Genomic DNA, 15376 nt, shown 5'->3' with positions numbered 1-15376 from the left:
CTCACCTCCCGGAGGAAGGAAGCCAAACCTGTGGGTCCCCTAACGTAGGGGGCCAGCCCTGTGCCCAGCAACATGGGTTAGCAGGTGCCTATGGAAGGCCGCCAATGGGCAGACACTGTACGACCCCCTGTGATGGAAATCTAGGATGAGAGCGTCCAGTCCCCAGAATCGAGGGACCCTGAGAAGTGGGGTGCCCGTTGTGGGCCAGCATGTGTCTGGCATCTGCAGTGCATTGAGGTGAGCCCGGGCAGCTGGGGCCCCCAGGCCAGCCTTCAACATCACGCAGTTGGAGCTGTTCGTTTTGATTTCCCTGCTCATTAGGACACTCATTTAGTAGCTGGTTCGCCCGTGCTGAGCACCTACCACGTGCCAGGCTTTGGACACAGAGTTCAATCAGACCGTCCCCGAGGGGAGGCGGGCACGCAAACCCACAGGGAGGGGCGTGGTGCTGGGGGAGCCCAGGAGGGACCCCGACCTCCCTGGCAGGAGGGAGTGGGTCAGTCTTCTCAGAGAACAGGACCCTTGACCTGACTTCCTTTCTCCGTGTCTCAAGGCAACACAGTGGCCCAGACCTAATCATTGGACATTTCTGTTTAAACTCTTGTCAGGTGTGTGGCTCGTTGGACAGTGTCCCTGAGACCCGAGGGCCCCAGTGAATGGGGGCAGGGGATGGACACTAGTGAGCGTGTGGCTGAGGGAGGTGGGTGGAACTGAGGGTTTTCTGAGGAGACAGTGCCCCCTGCAAACCCCAGTGCAGCTGGATACCCTGGGGCCGCTCCGTGTGCCTGGCAGCCAGTGGAGGGGGTCAGGTGGGCAAGGCCACACTCTGCGCCCCCCTAGAAGGGGACCATGAAGGACGAGTGCAGAGGAGAGCAGTCGGCGACTGGGCCACAGCACAGGGAGGCCACCTGGCGTGGGAGAGAGGAAGGTTTCCTGAAGGAAGTGACCTTTAAGCTGAAGGTGGAGAGGACGTCAGGCAAAGAACAGCAGGCGGAGTGTTCTGGGTGGACAGGGCAAGACAGAGAAGGCCCGGGATCCAGTGGAGAGGAAACAATCTCCGTGTGGCTGGAGCCTGTGTGGAGAGGAGGGGCTGGGGCGCTCCTCACGGGCCGGGTTGTGGGGCTGTGGTCCCGGGCTCGGGGGCAAGGCCGGCCTGACGGCCCCTGGGCTGGCCTGGGGGTCTGCCCTTACTTCCTTCTGCGTCCTTCACGTCCGTTTTTACCTGGCCCACGCTGAGCCTGCCAGTTGCTGACATCGGCTCCTCTTTCTCCTGCTGAACCTTTCAGCAGCGGTCCCCAACCTTTCTGGCACCCGGGACTGGTTTCGTGGATGACAGTTTTTCCACAGATAGGGGCTGGGGGGATGGTTGCAGGCGACTCAACAGCATTACATTCAGGCTCCCCTCCTGCTGTGCGGCCTGGTCCCTAACAGGCCCGGGGACCGGTAGTGGCCCTCAGCCCAGAGGTTGGGGACCCCTGCTGTATGGGACTCTTTGGTCCTCAGGATAAAACCCACACTTCTCACCAGGGCTTCGAGGGCCCCCAGGGTTTTAGGAGGTGGGCAAGGGAATCAAGGCATTCAGAGGCCGCCTCACCTGTGAAACGGGCCCAGGAAGGGAGAAGATGCCCGTGTCCTCCAGGAGGCCCCAAGTCTCTGGACACCTCCTCTCGCCCACCTCTTACCCACCGGTATCCCATCCACCCCCTTGGACGTGCAGGCACCAGACAGCTTGGTGCCGTTTCATGCCTCCCTGCCTTGCTGATGCAGTGCCCTCTGCCTGGGGCGTCATCCCTGTGACCGCCTGCCTTCCTGACACAGAGCTCACCTGTGAGATGCCCGGGGGGGGAGCGTGGGGGGGGGCAGCCACTTCCTCTGAGAAGCCCTCTCTGATTTTCCTCCCTGCAGTGGCTGCCTTCCCGTGCTCCCCCAAATCGTTCTGGGGGAGGTCTGTCTCCCCTCCTTGCCCCATGTGCCTGTAGGTCAGAGTCAGGTTTTCTTACCTCTGGGACCTCAAGGGCCTGGCACGGAGTCGGACACCCACCCGCGTGACAAATGAGAAAGCCGGGGCTTGCTCCACACACTCCGTCTGACTTGACTCTCCTCCTTTCTCTTTCTGGGGGTGGGCAAAGGGATGTGGCGACCCTGAGCCGGGTGCTTGTTCAGCGGCTCTTTGGCTGCTGGGCTATAGCTCAGGTCCCCGGCAGGAGGGTGGACACAAAGACGCATGCGCAGCCGGGGCCAGCCGGGCTGCCCCCGACAGGAGCCCCAGAGCACGTTACTCACTCTCCCCCTCGCCGCTCGAGTGGTGACGTGTGCCATCAAGCTCGCTGCGGGTGCCAGTCTTCCATTACCTCACGGCCAGGCAACACCTCCCGGTCATTGGCCCGACTCACGTTCAGGGCGTCAGCAGTCCCACCAGTGCCCCCAGGGGGTGCAGTGAGAAGGGGGTTGCTGACGAGAAGCTGGGCTTTCTGCCCCAAGGCTGCAGGGGACTGGGTCCGGGCTCTGGGGGTAGAGGCATGGAAGACTCAGCTGGAAAAGCTGGCAGCCAGCCTTCCTGTTGGTAAGAACGTCCAACACGTAGTGCCTACTGTGTGCCGGGCTCTGAGCTGATGCACTGCACACTTTAATCGCGTTTAACTTTGCAGCTCTGAGAAGTAGATGGGTACTGCCCCCATCCCCATGAATTGGAGAAGCCGCTTCTCTGTCTCTGCCCCCAAACTTCTGAAAAGAGCTAAGCCCCCACATCTGTCCTGGACCAGGGGAACCTTAGTCCTTCGGGACACAAAGCCGTCCTTTCCTTCTTGAAAAGGACAAGGAGGGAAATCTTGTTACTCCTCCATGGCCAGACTCCTGGAACCCCTCAAGTAGCTCACCCCTCCATAAGGAAATATTCCCCTGGGTGCTGGGTAGGGGGTTGCTCCCTCCTGGATCCACAGCCTGAGGTTGGCGGGTGTCATGGCTCCCATTTTACAGACAGACAAACTGCAGCCCAGAGAGGTCCAGAGTCTTGCTAAAGATCACACAGCCTTCCCGGCTTTCTGCCCTCCTCATAATTGCCCATAGATCTGGAGAGAAAGGGGAGGAAGTGGGGGCGTAACTGGGCAAAGTCATGTTCAATGTAATTTTCAATCTTCTAAATTCCAACACTTGGCTCACTTTACAACCTGGAAAAGCCCAGACTATCACACATAATATCTGCTGGACAGGGTCCTAGGGATTCATGTGCGCATCTCATCTGCTCTTCACAACAGCTCTGTTGACGCTGGAGGAAACCGAGGCTCCTCGAAGCCCAGGATCGCGCCCCAGGCTGGGGTGTTGGGGCGGGGCGGGCCTCCTTGGGTGCAGGCCGAGGAGGGTGCCCGAACCACGCGCTCACGCGCGCGGCGGTTGTGCTTCGCTGTTCAGTCCCCGCTCCATCCCACTCGCAGTCCGCCCGCCAGGGCCCTCTGGGAGATCGAGGTACTCTGAGGATGGTTTCAATTTTCCAGCCGTGGTCTGACCACTCATGTTCTTGAAAATTAAAAATTAAGCCTTGGCTTTGAACCGAGAGCAGAGACGTGGTATTCTGCTCTTGGAGCCCTGCCGGCTCCCCCTCGTGAACTGGGGGTTCTGTGTTGTGAGGGAAACAACAGTTCCAGCTGCCAAAGACTAGGTCATCTTCCCCGCAGCCCTCGACCCGAGAGCCACTGCCGGGGGTGAGAGCCGGTGGCTTGGCCCGGCCTTGGCGAATTCGGAAGGCCTGACACTCCAGGGTCTTCCAGAAAAACTCTCTCTTGGACAGAGCTGTCTGTGGCTTTGGGGGACTTGCTGGTGGACATGACAGCGAGTGAGGTCAGAACCCTGAGGACAGCACTTGTTCAGATGACAGTCTGCAGCAGGAGCCAGGGAGGGATGCCTGGCTTCTCACCTCCCCCCCCTCCCTGGAGGGTATCTAAGGCCCAGGCCCGGCAGGTCTGCCTCTGAGCGCCCCCCACCCCCATCTGTGCACTCACCCCCTGTTGGTCTCGCTGTCCCTGATCTTGCTCCCTCCACCCAGCGACTGTCCACAGGCGGCCCAACCACGCTTCTGGGTGCAGAACGTTCAGGGGTCCTCCCCGTGTAAACCTGACGCCCCTGAGGAATTGGCTGTGGCCTGGCTCTCTCAGCCTCGTCTTCTGCTACGTTTTCTACGTTGCCATGCCAAACCACAGGAAGTTCCTCCATATTTCATGATCTCTCCCAGCCCTCAGCCTTTGCCTCTTCCGCCCTCTGCCTAAGACATCCTTCCCCCTTCTTTGCCCAGCAAGGTCACGCCTGTTGTCCCAACTCCCCTGGAATCTTCCTGGGCGCCTCCCTCAAGTTGGGAACACCCTGAGTCAGTCCTTCCGTTGCACTAGGGACTCCCCGAGGGCAAGGACCTTTCACCCCGCTCCTTGCAGGTCCCGCATCCCGGCCTCCCGGCCCCTGGGACTCCAGGCCAGCTCCCACAGAGTTTAAAGTGCCAGAGTTAGAAAGTGAGGAAGAGAAGTCTCACTCACCGGTGTGCTCCTTTAAGATCAGAACCTGACCGATATTTTTTTGTTCAATAAATGTTTCTGGAGCACATTCTTTGCGGCACCCAAGGCTCGGCCCCGGGCCCTGGACTGGGTGCGGTCTTGTTGGGTACTATAAGGCCAGGCACAAGGGACTCGTGGCTTGCCGGAGGTCACAGACGCGAAGGGGCGAGCAAGTCAACATGCCGTTACAGACTAGGGGAAGGCAGCCATGGGGAGAGTGGATGGGCTGCGTGGCTGGCCTTGGAATGGGTGGTTTCCTGAGAACACACCTTTGGGAGAGACGCCGGCACAATGCCGCCCTGGGGAACACACAAAAGGATACTTGAGGCCTCCCTGTGGGGGATGGGGAGAAGGAAGCTCCCGAGACCTCAGCCGTGCTGGGAGGCCGTCGGGGTCAGCAGGGAGGAGCCCAGCTACGTTTCGTCCGTGAGTAACAGTGATCTCAGATGAGTGACCATCTTTCAACTCCCTGTCCCGGGTGTAAAGGGGGAAAGAGCACATAGAGCCGGCACGAGATGAAACGAGTTCACAAATGTCACGTATTTGCACAGCGCCTGGCACATAGGGAATTGACAGGCTTCCGCGATTACCGATTTTATGATTCATGAATAGCCGGGCCTCAGAGTACTCCGGGTCTGGAGTACTGCCCACGTCTGGCCAGCAGAGAGCGATGCCTGGAGAGGCCACAAGCCTCAGAGTCCTCCTTCAGATGTGCCCATCGCCGTGTGACGTCAGCGTGTCCAGGGTGCCCCTGGTTTGTTGCATCCAGCCGCTGGTTCCCCAGGGAAAATGAGGGCTCCGATTTATTGGGTACCCGGGCAGGTAAATGTACCTGTTGATTCCTTCCTTCCCTCGAGCGTTTCCACTAGGGGAGCTCGGGTGCTGGGATGGAAACCTGCGCTTTACGGTCTCGTTAAACTCCAACAAGAGACCCGCTGCTCCTCTCCGCGTCCAGCGGCGTGTCAGCCAGCCGTCAAGCTCCAGGCCTGAACAAGACCGAAAAATAAAAAGTGTTTTGTTTTTTCTGAAAGGCCCTTTCATTGTTTGTTTTCCCCGCAGCAGTTTTCCTCTGATTTAAAATCATGTGATTTCGCTGAAATATGATCCATATGTTTCTGATTCACTTGCTGATTAACTAATGATTGTAAAAATGGCTTTGAAATGACAATTTAGCACAAAGTCTCCGCATCGTTCCTGTTTACACTTGGACATCAAATGGCTCTTGGGAAAGATTTCGTTAAGTGGCCGAGGGACTTTTCTGGTCGGATTTCTGTTTTCTCGTGAATTCGTGATGGCTACTGCTGTTTCTTCTCTGCTGCCTCCCCTTCTCCTTCCCCTCTTCCTTCTCCTCCCCCCCTCTTCCTCTTCTTTCTCTTTTTTATTTATTTCTGGTGAGGACTCATTAGACCCGGAATCCAGACACTTAGCTGGGTTCCAGACTCATGGTGGTGAATGAAGTTGCCTGTAGATCCATCCCCAACAAACCCAAGCTGCCATCCCACGAAACACCCGTGGCCTGTGAAACAGGGCGAACCTCTCAGGTGAGACCCACAGGAGTGGGTGGAACATGCACAGTGTTTGGGCTGAAAAACAAACCTCTAAGATTTCAGAACTAGGAATCAAATGGACTGGGGACTCTTTTTTTTTTTTTGAGATATATAAAAGGGGAGAAAATGCCTAGGAAAATGGGTTGAATTGCATCTGAGAACATTTGTTTGTTCAAAAGTGAGAAGTGAAGGGACCCAAGGTCAAGGGTAGATTTTTGTCTTCCTGTTTATTTTTTTACCCTGCATTCTTCCCTCTCCCCACATCGCGTCCTTTGCCGGCTGCAGTGGAATTCTCTCTCCGTCAGCCCTTCCCCGCCTGCCCTGTATTCTTCTCCACCTCGGCACAGCGGTTCTGTCTCTCACCAGATCCTGTGCCGTCCGGTGCACCTGTTCCCACTGGTCTCCCCCACCTTGTCCCGGGAAGTGGGGGACTTCCTAGAATGTATATCAGAGCGTGCCCTCTGACGCCTAAAATCCGTCTGCAGGGCTGGTTTGCGTTTCTGGGCATTTGCTTCGTGCAACCTCTGTGTCTGGCATGGACGCGCCTCATTTTGCCCTCCCTTCCATTCTGCAAAGCCTGGGCTGTGTCACGGATGGGGAGGCTGGGGTCAGAGAGACAGTGTCACCCAGAGAGGAAGGTGTCGTGTGGGAGGTGCAGCCTGGAACCCGGGCCCGTGACCATCAGGCTCTATCTCCCTGGGGTGCCTTCAGGAACAAATCCACACTCCGGAGCACGGCCGCCAGGGCTGCAGGCCCCTGCCTGTCCCCCCTGAGGCCACATCTCACACTCCCCTCCCATGTTGGCTTTGGCCCCCAGCGATGCCAAGTTACGGGTTCACGTGTTCACACCCAGCACAGGCTGTTCCCTCTGGTAGGAAACGCCCTGGATGACAGTGTGCTGTTCATGACTCAGTGACAAGTGACAGGAGCCCAACTCAAAGTGGCTTAAGTGGGGGAAAGACAGAGACCAGCTCAGCCCAGCATGCTTCTGTTTGTCCCCCGGGATGTAGCTCCGGGGTCCTCGTCTGTGAACTGGGGTGGGCCCCGAGTGCCTGGGCCCACTCAGCCTCCACCGCCCCTTCTCCCCCGGCCAGACCGCATCGTGTAGGGAGCTGGCTTCTTCCTTCAGTTTCTGGAGTGAGCAGGGGACCCAGGCCCGGCCAACAGCCTGTCAGGGATGCCCCGCTTTCTGGCCATTGGCGATGGAGTGAGGGCGTGGCGTGTGACCCAACAAATCCAAGAGTAGTCAGTCCTGGGAATTGGAGGTTCAAAGTCAATGGTCCCTGGGGCCACTGCCCATGCTGATAACCTCATAGAGCGTGGACCAGGCGCCTCTGGTTATCCCCACTCAAAAAAAAGTGAGTGGAGTGGAGTGTGAAGGGAGTCGAGTTCATGGAGCAAGCCATGCCTGAAGCCAGTGCCCCAGGTTCTCATAAACGGGCCCAGAGGTCGCTGTCTTTTCCTCCGTAGGCCACTCTGGGTTGGGCTCCTGTCCCTCCTCACTGAGTCGTGAAAAACACATTGTCATCCCGGGAGGCACCTGTCTGCCCTCCAAAACCTCAGGACTCTGCGGACCCTCACCCACTAGCAGTCAGTCCGTTGACCTGTCCCTGCTCCCACACGCGGAGCATCCTGGGAACGAGGACTGTGCCTTCTCGAGCTCTGTGGTCTTGGCTAAGAAATGGCATGAAGTGGGCACTCAAGTCACGGACTTAGACCTCAGTGAGACCCGGGTTCCGGCTGCCACCTGCTGACAGTGCAGCCTCGGACAGGCCCCTGGTTTCTGTGAGCCCTGCCTTCCCGAACGTTCACCGTGAAGGGCCGTGAGCAAGGAGGAGGGAGGCACTTCCCGCTGCCCTGTGCGCCGTACCGGCCCATGTTAGGCATTTAGTAAGAGGTGGTGCTGACTGTTTTTCCACGTGGGTTCCGTGGAGGCGGTGCTGTGAGAACCACGGGCAGTCCTGGCAGCGGCGCAGTCCGAGGGTGGGACCAGTTTGCTCGCAGGCACACCCAGGGTCACACGAAATTGTGGCGGCATTGTTCCCGGGCACACGGGGACTCAGGGCTGGGCTAGGTGTTGAAGCGTGGCCCAGAATGGGTGGCTCCTCTCAGCCTTGCCGGAGGCCACAGCAGTTCTCAGGGTGGGAGTGAGCATGGGGGTGTGGGCAAAGGAGAATCCCCCTTCCCCGGGCTGTCCTTCTGCCCAGCCCCAGACCCTCATCCCAGACTCAGTTAGTTTGGGGGTTCCTCACTCTGGAGCCTCACGTATTGGAGTCAGGCAGTCGTGGGTTACCTTGGATGCTCACTTTTCTAGCTGCGTGTCTCCAGGCAAGTTACTTATTCTCTCTGAACCTCTATTTCCTCATCTTCAAAACAGGTGGTTGAGAAGAAAAACGGGATCAGGTAATGTAAGGTCATTAAGCAGTGCCAAGAAATGGTAACTATTGTAATCAAGGGTTAAAATGAAATGCGTGAGGATTCCCACTCTGCTGCCCTGGCACCCAGCCTGGCTCTTTGGCAGCTGGCAGGAGCCCGGACCCCAGGGTGGGCCCGCAGGGCCTTGGCTCAATGGGGCGCAGTGGATAAACACAGCCCGGCGCGCGTGCTGGAGTCAGGCCTTCTGCCTTTGAACTTTGGCTCTCCTACCTACTTACTCTGCAAGTTACTTAACTTCCCTGCGTCTCAGTTGCCTACCTGTAAAATGGGGGCATAACAGTATCTGGCTCATCGCGTAGGTTTAAGATGAAGTGGCCGAAATAAGCACCTAGAACGGAGCCTGACCCCCTGCTAGCGCCTCTGAGCATTAACTCTTAGTAATTCCTCAAATAGTGCGGTGACTGCCTATGGGAGGAAAACAGGCTCGTCCTCAGTAAGCTTATAACTGGGGCTGCGGTGAGACATAACAATAATGGTAGCTACTGAGTTTTAAAGTAGACGTGACTAAGTTGCCTTGGCTTGGTGAGAAGAAAAGGGGGTGAGTACCTTGAGCTCTCCAGCCACGCTCCTGGCCACCACGGGACACGTGGATCCAGGCCTCGAGACAGTGGCCTTTCCTTGTGTGCTCTGCCCGGAAGAACAGCCCTCAACCTCCACCCCAGCCGCGTGGGTCTGGTGGAGGCTGGCACCCAGACCTTCCCCACACCCCCAGCCACAGGGGTGGGGCGTGGCCAAGGCTCAGAAGTGATTGGTGCAGGATGGGACCAATGGGTGGGGGGGGACTTTTGCAGGGGCTTTTCTTACTGTAGATGGTGGGGAAGAGCTGTCTTTTCCGCAAGACAGGAGCTGCCTGGGCCATGCTTCCTGCTTTGTCAGGGAGCTGACCCGAGGGGACAAAGCCACAGCAATGGAGTAGAGGTGAGAGGGAGAGAGGGGGCAGGGAGAAATGGGGAGTGGGCTGGGGAGGGCGGCGGGGACAGAGGAGGAAGACAGAAGGAGGGAGAGAAAGGGCCCTGAAGTCCCCGTTTCTCCCAGTGATCACTTCTTCCTGTGGCTGAGCTCCAGGAGTTGATGGGTTCCTTGAGCTGCCCAAGCAAAGCACCACGTTCCACACATTTCAATGTACCATCCACTGGGAGATGCACAGTGACCAAACGTGCCCGTGAACTTCAGGGAGTGCAGGGCCCTGAGTTAAAACGCAGGGTCGGAGGAGAGGGGGCGGCCTTGAAGAGACACACGTGCACGGGGGTTGAAACCGGACTCTGCCCCTCACACAAGAAAGACCCCAACTCATTTACGGTCCTTCTTCTCCACTCTAAAAACCCGCCCTGGGCACGGAGGGGCTGCGGTGCCTTCATCTCCCACCGGAGGGTTTCAGGAGGAGGAGGAGGGGAGGAAAGCAGCCCACACACCTGTGGGGTGCAGAGTAGGTGCAGAAACATTCCTGTTTGATGAGCCCAAAGCCGTGGGCTCTGGGCTGGGGCAGACAGTGCCAAGGCTGGGGAAGCACCTACTGTGTGCCGGGGGTGCTCCCATTCACATCAACCTGTGAGAGAACTGTTACTGCCCCAGGTTTACAGAGGAGGACAGCAAGGCCTGCTTAGGTTAGCTCACTCGGCCAAGGATGGGTCGTAGGGCACCGCAGGGCCAGGGTGCCGGCCCTTTCCAAAGGGGGCATCCCTTCCCACGTGGGGCTTGGCCGACTCCACACGTCTGCTCTAATTATCTGTGACACTGTCAAACCAGAGACTCTCCAGTGAGAGGAAAGAGCAAAAGTGTCACAGAGGAATTCTGTCCGAGTGGCGAAGAACAGCGCTCGCCTCCTGGCATTCTCAGAAATCAGGCGGGGACAGAGGGTCACGTGGCTAGCTCCTGCTCTGTCCCCAGGGCCATTCCATCTTCATCTGAACTGTCTCCAGGGGGAAAGAGAGGCTAGAGGTCCCAGGAGGCATCCCTGAGATCTTGCCCTGGGCTGTGGTAGGCTCACTGTAAGGCCTTGGGTGTGTTACTCTCTTCCCGTGGGCCTCAATTTCCCCATCTGTAAAACGACAGGAGCCAGCCTGGACCAGCTCCCCTTTAGGGAACCTTCCAGGCAAAATGTGAATCTCAGTTGCTAACTTTGTTTCGGTCTTTTGCCATCTGTAGAGATCTCACTTGATCCCCTGACCCAGCAGCTGGACACACGTGACAAGTTTGTCACGTAGGTGGCATTCTCCCGTGCACAATCTCCGTGGGCCGCTTTCGGACTGTGTCCCTTTCCTTCCCCCTCAAGAGAGCACATTAGAATGCACGTGGGCAAGAACGTCATAGGGCTAACCTTGGATAGCCTCGAAGTTGTGTGATTTTAACCCAAATCCTTGGCAATATCCCTGCTTTGTCGTTAGCAAGTAATTACATTGCCAGGTTTCTCCCACCTGATTCTGACCCACAAGGATGTCTAGACACAGCGGATCAAAGCCACAGCTGTAACGAGCCCCAGGGGATGGAGCTCTGGCTTCAGAGTCACTTAAAGAGCTAAAGCAAATGGTATTTTAATGGGTGGCGTCAAACTTCCTCCTAAGAAGGGAATTGTGTTTTAATATGGACTGGACTGTGGGGGGGGGGGGGGAGAGGTAGGTTGCTGAGGGCCCTGGGGCAGGGGTGGGGCGGGGCTCCTAAGAGGAGGGCTGGGTTGTTCTGCACAGAGGCAGCCCCGGAGGAGAGAAGGGAAGGGAAGGGAAGGGAGAGGAGAGGAGAGCCAGAGGGAACGGAAGGAGCTGCTGTTGGGTGCCTCCCTGTCCTGAGTCGAGAGCCTTCAGACACCCTCCTGAAGCCCCCAGTGTGTGTGTGTGTGTGTGTGTGTGTGTGAGACAAATTCGGCAACTGGGACTCTCAGACTAGGGAGCAAGAAGCATGGCGATGATGACACCTGACATTGCTGGAACTTTGCAGAAATCCTAGGTGGTTCTAAACTGCTCTAGCCCGGGAGCTTGGGGACTTCAGGCGACCCCACCTAGACCCGCCGTCAGTGCTGCTGAGGCCCATCTGATGTGGGTTTCTGCCCANTGCCTCACTGTCCTGAGTCGAGAGCCTTCAGACACCCTCCTAAAGCCCCCAGTGTGTGTGTGTGTGTGTGTGTGTGTGTGTGTGTGTGTGTGACAAATTCGGCAACTGGGACTCTCAGACTAGGGAGCAAGAAGCATGGCGATGATGACACCTGACATTGCTGGAACTTTGCAGAAATCCTAGGTGGTTCTAAACTGCTCTAGCCCGGGAGCTTGGGGACTTCAGGCGACCCCACCTAGACCCGCCGTCAGTGCTGCTGAGGCCCATCTGATGTGGGTTTCTGCCCATTTTGCCCGTGAGGGGCCAAGCATACTTGGCAAAATCAAGCAAAGCTGTCTCATTCCTTCCAGTGGATTCTGATTGGATATTTCTTCCCCTCATTCTCACATCCTGAGTTCCTCCGTCTTTTTCCCTTTCAAGTCCTAACCTATGGACCAATTTGGTAAATCCCTGGATAAATCTAGCTCTTCCTCAACATTCATGTACTTAGGTTTCCATTTCAGAATAAGTTGAGGAGTGAAAGAGACCGTCAGAGTTCCCACACCCCTTCCCCCTGCTTCCCCTCCCGTTGGCATCTTCCGTAATGTCTGCCTCAGCGAAGAGTGCAGATCCAGCGCTGTGACCTGAGCCACTCGGGGCATCAACTGCACTTGAACTTCTCCAGTGTTCTGCTCCAGAGAAGTGTCACTCATACTGCCCCAGCCTCTACCCAACACACCACGTTGTACTGAGCCATCCTTGGTCTCCTCCAGTCTGTGAAGGCTCCCCAGTCTGTCCTTGGTATTCACGACCTTCAGTTCCATACTCGCTGACTCTGCACGGATGCGTCTATCAATTCTTCCAATTGACCCATCCCTCACTCACATGGTTTTAGGCCCTGGGCCAGGTACTCGGGGCTGAGAAATGAATCAGGTGAGGTCCCTGATCTCAGACAGAGACTAGCAAGAGGCAGATGGTGAAATCAGAGTGAGAACAGCCACGGCAGAGAGAGGCCTGGGCGGGTGGAGAGCTGAGCCCATGAGTGTAAGTAGAGGGCTGGTGTCTGGAATACAGAGCACCAGAAGGGTGGTCTGCCCTCAAGGGGCGCCCGAGCTTGTGCAGGGGTTCTGGGGACAGGCCACACGGTGCCACCGTGCAGGAGTACTCTTCAGCAGCGACGCATGTGCCCCTTCTGATTGGCAGGTGTTATGGGTTGAATTGTTTCCCTTCCAAAGGTGAATTGAAGCCCTGATCCCTGGGTACCTATGAATGCAACCGTATTCGGTTCTGGGGTCTTTGCAGATGTAATTCAGTTAAAATGCTGTGCTTACAGAAAGAGAGAGACTTGGACACAGACACGTAGGGAGAACCCCATGTAACGATGGAGGCAGGAATGAAAGCGATGTGTCTGCAGTGCAAGGAGGGCCAGGGACTGCTGGCCACCAGCAGACACTCAGAAGAGGCAAGGGAAGGTCTTTCTCTAAGGGCCTTCAGAGAGAGGCCTGGCCAGCATCTTGCTTTTGAACCGCTAGCCTTGGGAAGTGTGAGGCGCTCCGATTCTGTGGCTGTGATCCACCCACCTGCAGGAATTTGTTACGGCGGCCCCAGCAAAGGAGCGCAGCACCTTGCACAATGGCTCCCCGTGAGCCTCACCTCTCGTTATTCACACTTTTGCACAATCCCTTCCCACTGAGTGTGGCCGGGACCTGGTGACTTTGCTGCTAACAAACAAAATGTGGCCGAAGTGATGGATGCCACTTCTGAGTTCAGACTACAAAAGACTGTGGCTTTGGGCGTGCTCACTTGTTCTCTCTCTCTCTCTCTGCGGCTTTTATTTGCTTGCTCGGATGAGGCAAGCTGCCATGTTGTGAACTGCCCTCTGGAGAGGCCCTGGGGGTGGGGGGACTGAGGGCAGCCTCTTGTCACCAGCCAGCAGGTTGCTGAGACCCTCAGTCCAATGTCATGCTACGTGGAATCCTGCCAACAGCCACAGCCTGGCCTTCGCTCCAGCAGCACTGCGGAGTGAACCCAGAGCAGAACCTCTGAGCAAAAGCGAATAGTAAAGACCCAGTGATTTCACATAACCAGCTCCCGTGTGGGTTCAGAGATTCAGGAGCTCTTGGGCTTCACCCTCATGGTGGCAAGACGGCTGCCACGTCTCCGGGAGTCACATCTTCATCAGCAGAGTCCAAAGTACACGGGGAATAGGAGTGTGAGAGGAAAGGCCATTTTCCTGAGTGCCTCCGTCTTTTGTCTTTCTGGGAAGTTCTCAGCAAACGTTCCTTTCATTGGCCAGAATCATATGTCCGATCCTAGACCAAGACTGGGTTAGAACAATCCCGACTCCATTGTGATGCCAGAACAAAACTGGGATGCTGTGGAAGAAGGGAGAACGGCCGTTGGGGAGGAAACCAGCAGCCTCTGCCAGAGGCATTTTCATGGCTTCTGAAGTTGCTCACCGTGGAAATAACACTGCCCTAAACATGCTTTTGCAGAAAGGGCTTTTCACATTTAAAACGATCCCCTCAGTGAGGTGGTTGGAGACAGACTGACAGACAGACACCCACACACAAATACACCCATGCCCAAATGTTCCCTTAAATGCTCTACTGTATCTTGGGAATCCAGGCTAGGGGCCTGCGTTCGGAGGAATTGTCCACATCTCATTGCGCCCGCGCTGTGCCCGCCCTCCCCCGGGCTGGCTGGCTCAGGTCTCCATTTTCGAGGCTCACCTGGGGTGTGAGAGCGGCTGGCCTGGGTTAACATTCTCAGACCGTGTGCCCAGGGGAAAACTATTATCAGTTGATGTAGGCAACCTGGTTACTTCCCTTTTCTACTCTTGTTTTGGCTCATCCTTTGAATATTTTCTGAGCTCTAGTCTAATGAAAACACTCTTGCCCATCAGAACCTCAAAATGCACAACCTCCAACTTGAACAACTGAACGAAGCCTTAAGTCAACCAACAGAATCGATTTTTCTGTGAGCCACTTTCTCCGGGATTCTTCCCGTGTGCGCTTCAGTTGGGGGCTGGATTAAGAAATCCCGCCGCTGTCCACCAGGGGCTGTACCAGGAACCAGATTTAACAAACTCCAACGACTCGATTCCCAGAAGTGGAATTTGTGGGACAACCTGCATACTGGCTACTGGGCGCAGCGTTAGTTAGGACAGGTGTCGCCGACCTCCGTAGTGGGTTCTCTAACTCTCAGTGGCTTAGCTCAGCAGAATTTTGTATCTTATGCACACAGAGGCTCATGGAGGGTTCTTGGCCAGCCGTTTTCCTGGTGGTCATCCAGGGACCCAGGCTCTCTCCATCTTGTTGTGTCAGCTCCCTCCACTGCCCCGGGTCCTCTCAATTCAGCCAGTGCAGGGGAAAGAGAAAACAGGATTATTTGGGCATCGGAGGCCTAGGCACGTGCCCATCACTTTTTCTTGCCTTCCAGTGGCCAGAACTCACTCACTCGGTCATAGCAGCGCAGGAGAGGCCAGGGAAGGTGACTTAGCTGCCTGCCCTGGAGGACAGGAATAATCAGCCACCCTTGTCAAAGGCACCTACCTGCACCTGGTGCTTTACATGCGTTTCCTCGTAAGGTGGGTGTTAACCCCCCAGTTTTGCAGGTGAGAACGCCGAGTGAGGCCCAGGGGCATGACTGTCCTGCCCACAGGGGCAGAACTGGCAAGTGTCAGAGGAGAATGGCAGTTTCTTCTGATTTATATACTTTTACCTTCCACATTCAGGTGTTCGATCTACTTGCGGCTCGCCTCCGTGCGTGCTTTCGGTAGGGCTCCGGTTTGACTTTTCTCCAGCTTTCCCCGCACGACGTATTAGAGGC

This window comes from Sturnira hondurensis, unplaced genomic scaffold (genome assembly GCF_014824575.4).
Source record: "Sturnira hondurensis isolate 20B ecotype Veracruz unplaced genomic scaffold, ASM1482457v3 Scaffold0009733, whole genome shotgun sequence".
NCBI lineage: Eukaryota > Metazoa > Chordata > Mammalia > Chiroptera > Phyllostomidae > Sturnira > Sturnira hondurensis.
This window is presented reverse-complemented; position numbering follows the sequence as displayed.